The following is a 10,022-nucleotide window of genomic DNA, read 5'->3' as shown; positions in this document are numbered from 1 at the left end:
ATGAGACACAGTTGCCATCAGGTCAGCCTACAATCTCAACTGGGAGGGAGGATGAGATGGAAGACGAGGTGGTCGATGATGAGTCCACTGATCCGACCTGGACCGTTGGCATGCATAGCCATGACAGCAACACAGAGGAAGATGGATATGTAGCACCAACACAGGCGCCAAGGGGTCGTGGTTTGCCCAGAGTGAGAACTGGGTCAATTGTTCCCAAGAGCACCCCTGCTCTGCGCCAAGGCAAGGGGGCATTCAGCTGCTGTGTGGAATTTTTTTTCTGAAAGTCCTTCAGAAAAAAACATTGTAGTTTGTACCATCTGCCATACCAAGTTGAGCAGAGGCCAGGGCAAAGGCAACCTAAGCACAACCAGTATGCGAAACCACATGGCAGCCAAGCACCCCGGTAGGTGGGCGGAACAAAAGCGTACCAAATCTGCATCTGGGGGTCAAACCAATGCCTTGTCGCCTGGGCTATGTCCTTCAGAATCTGCTGTTCAGGAAGCAGGCTCTCATACCTCCTACCCACAAGCTGCGGTTGCTCACACACAACAAACATCAACCACATCCACTTCCTTGTCCCAGCGAAGCGTCCAATTGTCCGTGCCTGAGAGCTTGGAAAGAAAGCGTAAATACCCAGCTACGCACCCACAGGCACAAATACTAAACTCGCACATTGCCAAATTGCTAGCTGTGGCGATGTTGCCATTTAGGCTTGTGGGAACACAGTCTTTCCATGATCTCTTGGCTGTGGCTTCCCCACGATACAGTGTTTCCAGCCGCCACTATTTTGTCTGGTGTGCCGTCCCTGCGTTACACAAGCACAATCTGAACTGTGCTCTCACCAACGTCGTAACAGGGAAGCTTCACCTAACAACAGACACCTGGACAAGTTGTTGTGGACAGGGATGATACACTTCTGTCACGGCACACTAGGTGAACCTGGTGGAGGGTGGGACTAAGGCGCAAACTAGAACATCACACATCCTACCCACGCCAAGAATAGTGGGCCCAAATTCTGTCAGGGTTTCCGCCTCTTCATATTCCACTTCCTCTCTCCCCTCCTCCTGCTCCTCATCCTCATCCTGTGCTGAATTACCCTCCCCATCACTGCCAAGCTGGGACCTGTGCAGCAGCGCATTGGCAAAGCGGCAACACGGTCTGCTGAAGCTGATCTGTTTAGGTCAGAAAGCACACACTGCAGCAGAGCTGTGGCAAGCTTTAAAACAACAGACGAATCAGTGGCTCTACCCGCTGCACCTCCAACTGGTCGTCTGTGATAATGGGCATAACCTGGTGGCGGCTTTAAAGGTTAGCAAGCTGGTACATGTGCCATGCATAGCTCACATGCTGAACCCAGTTCAGAAATTTCTGAAAACTTACCGTGACTTGCCGTACCTACCTGAGAAGGTGCGCCGTATTAGCGCCCATTTCCGCCATTCCTCTACCACTTTTGCTGCTCTTACTGCACTACAAAAGTGCTTGAATTTGCCAAGTCACCGACTCATTTGCGACCTGCCCACGGAGTGGAACTAAACCTATCATATGTTGGCAAGGATTAGTGAACATCAGACAGCAGTAGTATGCTGAATACCAGCTTCAACATGCTCGTCAGACTGAGAGTCAGCCACCACCCAACTGTCGAGTGGGTGTGGATCGCTGACATTTGTGAAGTTCTTGAGAACTTTTAGTACTCCACCAACCTCGTGAGCGGTGATCAGGCTATTATCAGCGTAACCATCCCGCTGCTGTGTCTCTTGAAGCAATCACTGCATAATCTCAAAGAGGAAGCTTTGAGTGCCCAGTATGTTGGTATGGAGCCAGATTTACCACTTGGTGATACTACCCAGCCCAGCCAATATTCTGAGGCAACATTGGGTGATGAGGAGAAAGATGAGGAGGATGAGGACGGAGAGGACTTGTTTTTCTGTGCTACCGAGGGGACTCGTAATGCTACAGAGACACCCAACCCAAACTTCATGGCTGTCCAGCCTGGATGGGCTAGAGAGGAGGAGGTGGAGGAGGAGGAGGAGGAGGCAATTCAGCGTGAGGAGAGGATAGGTACTGTTTCTACTGTTGGGGACACAGAACATTTGCCTTTTTGAAGCTTGGCCCACACGGCACAGTTCATGTGTAAGTGTCTGTGGCAAGACCCTCGCGTGATACACATGTTATCCAACAACCTATACTGGTTGACCACCTTTCTCGATCCACGGTACAAGGAGAAGTTTTCTTCTCTCCTTTTGGAGTCACCAAAGAGTTTTACAATGGAATCGTTCTGTACCGGGTCTGGGAGGTGGAACCTCTGAGCAACTATACAAAGGGGCAGTCCTTGTAAGGAAGCAGGTGGCTCCCAGGGTAGGCGGGCAGGTAGTCACGGCTAGTGACGGGGACAGTCTCTGGGTAGAAGGGCAGGAGGTCACGGCAAGTGACGGGGACAGTCTCTTGACAGGCGGGTGGTCACGGCAAGTGACGGCTAAGCCTCCAGATAGGCTAGCAGGCAGGTAGCAGGTGGACGCTCCCAGGTGAGCGGGTAAGAGTCTCTGGACAGGCAGGTGGTCACAGCACGTGACGGCAGAGCCTCCAGGTAGGCTAGCAGGCAGGTAGCAGGCGGACGCTCCCAGGTGAGCGGGTAAGAGTCTCTGGACAGGCAGGTGGTCACAGCACGTGACGGCAGAGCCTCCAGGTAGGCTAGCAGGCAGGTAGCAGATGAGCGCTCCCAGGTGAGCGGGCAAACAGATCCATAGACAGACTGGCAGGGCAGGTAGGCAGACTGTCAGACCGCAGGAATGTAAGCAGATAGACAAGTATCAGGCAGGTATCAAGCAGGAATCTGGCAGGTAACTGGCAGGTAACTGGCAGGTATCTGGTTACGGGACCTGAGGGCTGAAGCAGAGTGATAGGCTATGCAACAACATTGCTCGGGCACCTCCATTTTGGAGGAGGTGCCTTATATATGGTGAGTTCCTCCGGCCAATGGCCGGGGACTCCTTAGGACGGCGCGCGCGGCCCCTTTAAGAGAGGGGGAGCGCGAGCGCGCGCCCTAAGCACAGTGGCCGGGAAGCAGCGCACGCTGCCAGCAGAGCGGGAGGAAGACGCCGGGCACGGAGCGGAGAGGTGAGGGGAACAGCGTCCCTGCCTAGCAGGAGGCAGGGACGCCGACGCTACACGTTCAAGAGGGCCATTGTAGATCAGTTGCTGAAAACATCACCCTCAGACAATGCTGGTGGCAGAGGTACCGGCTCTTTTCAACACCAAGGGATAATAGGGAGAGACACAAAGCTCCAATAGCGGTGGGGTGGAAATTTGCACAAATTGGACAATTTTCAATAAACCAGCACAACAGCAAGGGCTATCTGTGCCTGTAACAATGCCAAGGAGGAATAAGTTGCAGAACATGGTCAAGGGGTACTTAAGAGACCATACGTGCGTCCTTTCTGACGCTTCAGTTCCCTTTAATTATTGGGTGTCTAAACTGAACACTTGGCCAGACCTCTCCTTATATGCCTTGGAGGTGCTGGTGTGCCCGGGTGCTAGTGTGGTGTCAGAGCATGTTTTCAGTTCTGCTGGGGCAATCATCACTGATAGGCGCACACACCTCTCCACGGAAAATGCAGACAGACTTATTCTGATTAACTGCTTCCCGACCGCCCACTGTACATAAATGTCGGCGCTGCCTGGGCTCTGTGCAGCGCCGACGTTTATGAACGGTCGGTGGTCCCGCAGCCCTCAGGACCCCCAGGGTCCTGCAAGTTCTGCGGTTGCGGTTCAGAGCGACAGCTCTGACAGGGGACATCATCGGGACCTGATTGGATCAGGTCCCAATGATGTTAACCCTTTGCTATCTTCTATATGCCGCGATCTATAGTGATCGCAGCATATAGAAGATAGTGAGAGGAGAGGGGGTCGTCCACTTACCTCTCCGACGGCCCCCTGATGCCTTCCAGGACCTGCCGTTGTTATGGCAGCTGGAGGTCACATGACCGCCTCCAGATCTGCCATATATGGTGTCCTGCTGAGCTGGGGCTGCAGCTGAGTCCAGCAGGAGACAGACAGTGTGAAACTGTCGGCAAAGTTCTCATGCAATGCAATACATGTCTATTACATTGCATGAGAACAGTGATTAAAAAAATAAAAATTAATGTCCCATACAGGGACTAAGTAAAAATGTAAAAAAAAGTCTAAAAAATGTTATCAAACTGTTAAAAAAAATCAAAAAATAAATAAAAATAAATAAATAAAATATTGAACCAATAAATCCGTATATTTATGCAAAAACAAAAAGAGTACACATATTTGGTATCACCGCGTCCGAAACAACCCGATCTATAAAACTGTCACACTAATTAACGCCTTCTGTGCACACCGTAATAAAAATAAATAAAAAACGGAGCAGAAAACTATTCTTTTTCATCATATCACCAAACAAAAAGTGGAAAAAAATGTGATCAAAAAGCAAAATGGAAATAAAAATGGTACTGCTGAAAACGTCATCTTGTTCTGCAAAAAAAAAGCCGCCATACAGCTCCATCAGCCAAAAAATAAAAAAGTTATAGCTCTCAGAATAAAGCGATGCAAAAAAAATATTTTTTCTATAAAATTGTTTTATTGTGTAAAAGCGCCAAAACATAAAAAAATATACAGTAAGTGTAGTATCGCTGTAAACGTACTGACCTGAAGAATAATGCTGCCTTATCACTTTTACCACACGCAGAACGGCATAAAAAAACCCCTCAAAAAACAATTCCTGAATTGTTGGTTTTTGTTAATTTTACCTCCCAAAAAACGGAATAGGAAGCGATCAAAAAATGTCACGTACCCAAAAATGGTACCAATAAAAATGTCAATAAAAAACAAGCCGTCACATGACTCTGTCGGCCGAAATCTGGAAAAATTATAGCTCTCAAAATAAGGCGATGCAAAAACTAGATTTTGCAAAAAAAAGCGTCTCTTAGTGTGTGACAGCTGTCAGTCATAAAAACCCAATATAAATCTGGTATCTCTGTAATCGCACCGACCCGAAGAATAAAGTATTCTCATCACTTATACCGCACGAGGTAAATAAAACCAATTCTTCACCTGCTACTGTTTATTATGTCTCCCAAAGATCGCAGTTAGACTCTGCTCACATTTATCCTGCGCTCTGCGCTGAGCACTTACACCAGAAATACGTGATTCAGACGGAACCCATGACGGAAGATTACCTGTAATGAGGCAGATATAGGCCACTGTGGATGCCATCTGGCCTGTGATCCCACTGTGTCATTTTTTTTAGGCGTGCATAAAAGTGCGGTTGGCCACAGTTTTGTGCACTTCTGAAAAAAAGGACACCGCTAAACAGAGGCCAGACGGAGTCCAGAGTAACTCTGCTGCCTCATTATAGTGAATGGATCCTGCAGGGGTTTCATCTGAATTACATCACTTGGAAATTTAGATGGAAACCCCGATGTAAGTGCTCAGCCTAGAGCGCCGGATAAATGTTACGTAAAATGTTCCCAATAAAAGCTTCAACTCGGTCCTCAAAAAAAGCTAGTCCCCACTCAGGTCCGTCATCTGTTAAAAATATAAGGGACTTCCAAGTTACTGGCAGCAGAAAGGCTCTGGAAAAGTGAAATGGCCCTTGCCCCCCAAAAGAAATTCAGAATATTTTGTGCTCCCAAATCCAAATGCCTAATCTACAATAATTTGTTCTCCAATTGTCAAATAGCGCTCGGTCCCTCCCAGACCTCGCTGTTTGGCTAAGCGGTATGATACAGCCACATATGGGGTATTGCCACTTTTAGAAGAAATTGTGTGACACATTTCGGCACCATTTTTACCCATTGCCCTGTGTGAAAATGTAAAATCTGAGGGTAAAACATTTTTTGTGGTAAAAATACAAATATGTTTTCTTCACTGCCCAATGGTATAAATTAAAAAATTAAAAAATACTCACTACTTCCCTAGATGAATTCCTTGAGAGGTGTAGTTTACAAAATGGGGTCACTTGTGGGGGTTTCTGCTGTTTCGGCATGTCAGCGACTCTTCAAATGTGACATGGTGTCTGCAACCTATCCCAGCCAACATAGCGCTCCTTTCTCTTCCGAACCCTGCCGTACACCAAAGCAGTGGTTTTCCCCCACATACGGGGTATCGGCGTACTCAGGAGAAATTGCACAACAAATTTCATGGTGCAATTTCTCCTGTTATCCTTATGATAATGCAAAATTAGTGGATGAAAAACATTTTTTGTGGGAAAAATGTGAAAATTTTATTTTTATGGCTCAATATTATAAACTTCTATGAAGCACCTGGGGGTGCAAGGTGCTCACCACACATCTAGATAAGTTCCCTAAGGGGTCTAGTATCCAAAATGGTGTCATTTGTGGGTAGTTTCCACTGTTTAGGCACATCAGGGGCTCCCCAAATGCAACATGGCGTCCGCTAATTATTCAAGCAAATTTTACATTCAAAAAGTCAAATGGCGCTCCTTCCCTTCCAAACCCTGCCGTGCTCCCAAACAGTGGTTTCCTCCACATATGGGGTATTGTCGTGTTCAGGAGAAATTGCACAACAAATTTCATGGTGCAATTTATCCTATTACCCTTATGATAATGCAAAATTAAGGGATGAAAAACGTTTTTGTGGGAAAAATTTGAAAATTTTATTTTTACAGCTCAATATTATAAACTTCTGTGAAGCACCTTGGGGTTCAAGGTGCTCACCACACATCTAGATAAGTTCCCTAAGGGGTCTAGTTTCCAAAATGGTGTCACTTGTGGGGGGTTTCCACTGTTTAGGCACATCAGGAGCTCTCCAAACGCAGCATGGCGTCTGCTAATTATTCAAACAAATTTTACATTCAAAAATTCTAATGGCGCTCCTTCCCTTCCGAACCCTGCAGTGCGCCCAAACAGTGGTTTTCCCTCACATATGGGGTATCAGCGTGCTAATGAGAAATTGCACTACAAATTGTGTATTCCATTTTTTCCTGTTACCCTTATGAAAATAAAAAAATTGGGTCTAAAGTAACATTTTTGTGAAAAAACTTAAATGTTCATTGTTTTCTTCCACATTCCAAAAATTCTCGTGAAACACCTGAAGGGTTAATAAACTTCTTAAATGTGGTTTTGAGCATCTTGAGGGGTGCAGTTTTTAGAATGGTGTCACTTTTCGGTATTTTCTGTCATAAAGGCCCCTCAAAGTCACTTCAAATAAGATGTGGTCCCTAAAAAAATGTTTTTGTAAATTTTGTTGGAAAAATGAGAAATCGCTGGTCAACTTTTAACCCTTATAGCTTCCTAACAAAAAAAAATTTTGGTTCCAAAATTGTGCTGATGTAAAGTAGACATGTGGAAAATGTTATTTATTAACTATTTTGTGTGACATATCTCTCTGATTTAAGGGCATGAAAATTCTAATTTTGAAAATTACTAAATTTTCTAAATTTTCGGCAAATTTCCGATTTTTTCACAAATAAACGCAAGTGATATCGAAGACATTTTACCACTACCATGAAGTACAATATGTCATGAAAAAACAGTCTCAGAATCAGGGGGATCCGTTGAAGCGTTCCAGAGTAATTATCTCATTAAGTGACAGTGGTCAGAATTGAAAAAATTGGCCTGGTCACGAAGGCAAAAACAGGCTCTGGCGCGAAGTGGTTAAATTCAACAAGGACTGGATATCTCCACAGTTTGTAATCCCTCCAGATGACAGCAAGCCAACCTCAATTCACCAAAAATGCAGATTCATGCTACTGCTGTTAACGTCACCCCTTTCCCATAAAAACCCATTTCCTTCCTTCGTGAACTATGACTCAGGGCTAATTTTTACAAACCCTATGCATATTGTGCAGTGGACAAACCAGGACAGTATTCCTACTCCAGCCTAACTACTATTTGTGATTGGAGGCCCTTGGGATGGTGGCAACCATGACTAAGCCCATAGGACTAATTTTTACAGTTGTGCAGTGGACAAATCTGGAATGTACAGTGGTCCTACCAAACTAATATTTGTCATTGGAGGCTCTTGTCACAGGTTGTGCCACATTGTGACTGAGAAGGGGTTACATATTCAATAGAAATTTACACTGACTATAATAATAATAATAATAATAGTTTATTTTTTATAGCGCCAACATATTCCGCAGCACTTTACAAATTTTAGGGGGGACTTATACAGACAATACAGAATAAGCATATCTCATATCGAACGGAGTGAGGGCCCTGCTCGCGAGCTTACAGTCTATGAGGAAGTGGGGGAGACACAAAAGGTAAAAAGTACATATATTGTATAATGCAGCCTTGATATACTGAATAGGATAAATAATAATACATGGACTGGTTGCCAGCCAGTATGTGTGCAGTCCTGACAGAGGCTTTTATGTGCATGGTTGGTTTGAACCCGAAGTTGAAGAAGATTTTAATATGGGGGAAAGCTGGGATGGACAGAGTGTGTTTAGGTGATACGCCAGTCTAAAGAAATGTGTTTTTAGGGTTCGCTTGAAACTGTGGGTATTGGGAATTAATCGAACTGTCCTGGGTAGTGCATTCCAGAGAATTGGCGCAGCACGCGAGAAATCTTGGAGACGGGAGTGGGAAGTTCGGATTATGGAGGATTTTAGTTTCAAGTCATTTGCAGAACGGAGGGCACGTGTAGGGTGGTAGACTGAGACAAGGGAGGAGATGTAGGGGGGTACTGAAGCATGGAGCGCTTTGTGGGTAAGCGTGATAAGTTTAAAACGGACTCTATATTGGATGGGCAACCAATGCAATGACTGGCACAGGGAAGAGGCATCTGAGTAGCGGTTGGCGAGGAATATGATCCTGACTGCTGCGTTCAGGACGGATTGGAGAGGGGAGAGTTTAGTAAGAGGGAGACCGATTAGTAGAGCGTTGCAATAGTCAAGACGAGAATGAATAAGAGCGACAGTAAGAGTTTTTGCCGAGTCAAAGGTGAGAAAAGTCCTGATTCTTGAGATGTTTTTGAGGTGTAGATGACATGAACGAGCGAGTGATTTGATGTGAGGAGTGAAAGAAAGATCTGAATCAAAAATGACCCCAAGACAGCGGGCTTGTAGCTGGGGAGTAATGGTTGAGCCACAAACGGAGATGGCAATATCGGGCACAGGTAGATTAATGGAGGGAGGAAAGACGAGTAGTTCAGTTTTTGACAGATTCAGTTTTAGGTAGAGGGAGGACATAATGTTAGACACAGCAGAAAGACAATCACTGGTCTTTTGTAGTAATGCAGGGGTGATGTCCGGAGCAGAGGTGTATAATTGGGTGTCATCAGCATAGAGATGGTACTGAAAACCGAATCTACTGATTGTTTGTCCAATAGGAGCGGTGTATAAGGAGAAAAGAAGGGGGCCGAGGACTGATCCTTGAGGAACCCCGACAGTAAGAGGAAGTAGGGAGGAGGAGGAGCCGGCAAAAGACACAGAGAAGGAGCGGTCAGAGAGATAAGAGGAGAACCAGGAGAGAACCGTGTCCTTGAGGCCAATAGTGCGGAGCATAGTGAGGAGGAGCTGATGATCCACAGTGTCGAATGCTGCAGAGAGATCCAGGAGAATCAGCAGGGAGTAGTGACCATTAGATTTAGCTGTTAGTAGATCATTAGAGACTTTAGTGAGGGCAGTTTCAGTAGAATGTAAAGAGCGGAAACCAGATTGTAAAGGGTCAAGAAGAGAGTTGTCTGAGAGATAGCGGATTAGACGGGAGTGGACCAGGCGTTCCAGGAGTTTAGAGATAAAGGGAAGATTGGAAACAGGTCTGTAGTTGGCCGTGCAGTTCTGGTCGAGGGATGGTTTTTTAAGTAATGGTTGTATGCTGGCGTGTTTAAAAGAAGAGGGAAAGATACCAGATGAGAGGGAAAGGTTGAAAATTTTAGTTAGGTGAGAGGTGACAGCTGGAGCAAGGGACTGAAGGAGATGTGAGGGAATAGGGTCGCTGGTGCAGGTGGTAGGGCGAGAAGATGCAAGGAGCCTGATCACTTCATCTTCCGTGACTGGTTCGAAGTCAGAAAATGAGCAAGATACAATG

The sequence above is a fragment of the Phyllobates terribilis genome, unplaced genomic scaffold, assembly GCF_046119375.1.
Source record: "Phyllobates terribilis strain yellow unplaced genomic scaffold, ASM4611937v1 Scaffold_1__5_contigs__length_1240528914, whole genome shotgun sequence".
Lineage (NCBI taxonomy): Eukaryota > Metazoa > Chordata > Amphibia > Anura > Dendrobatidae > Phyllobates > Phyllobates terribilis.
The sequence above is the reverse complement of the archived record's forward strand: the minus strand, read 5'-3'. Positions refer to the sequence as shown.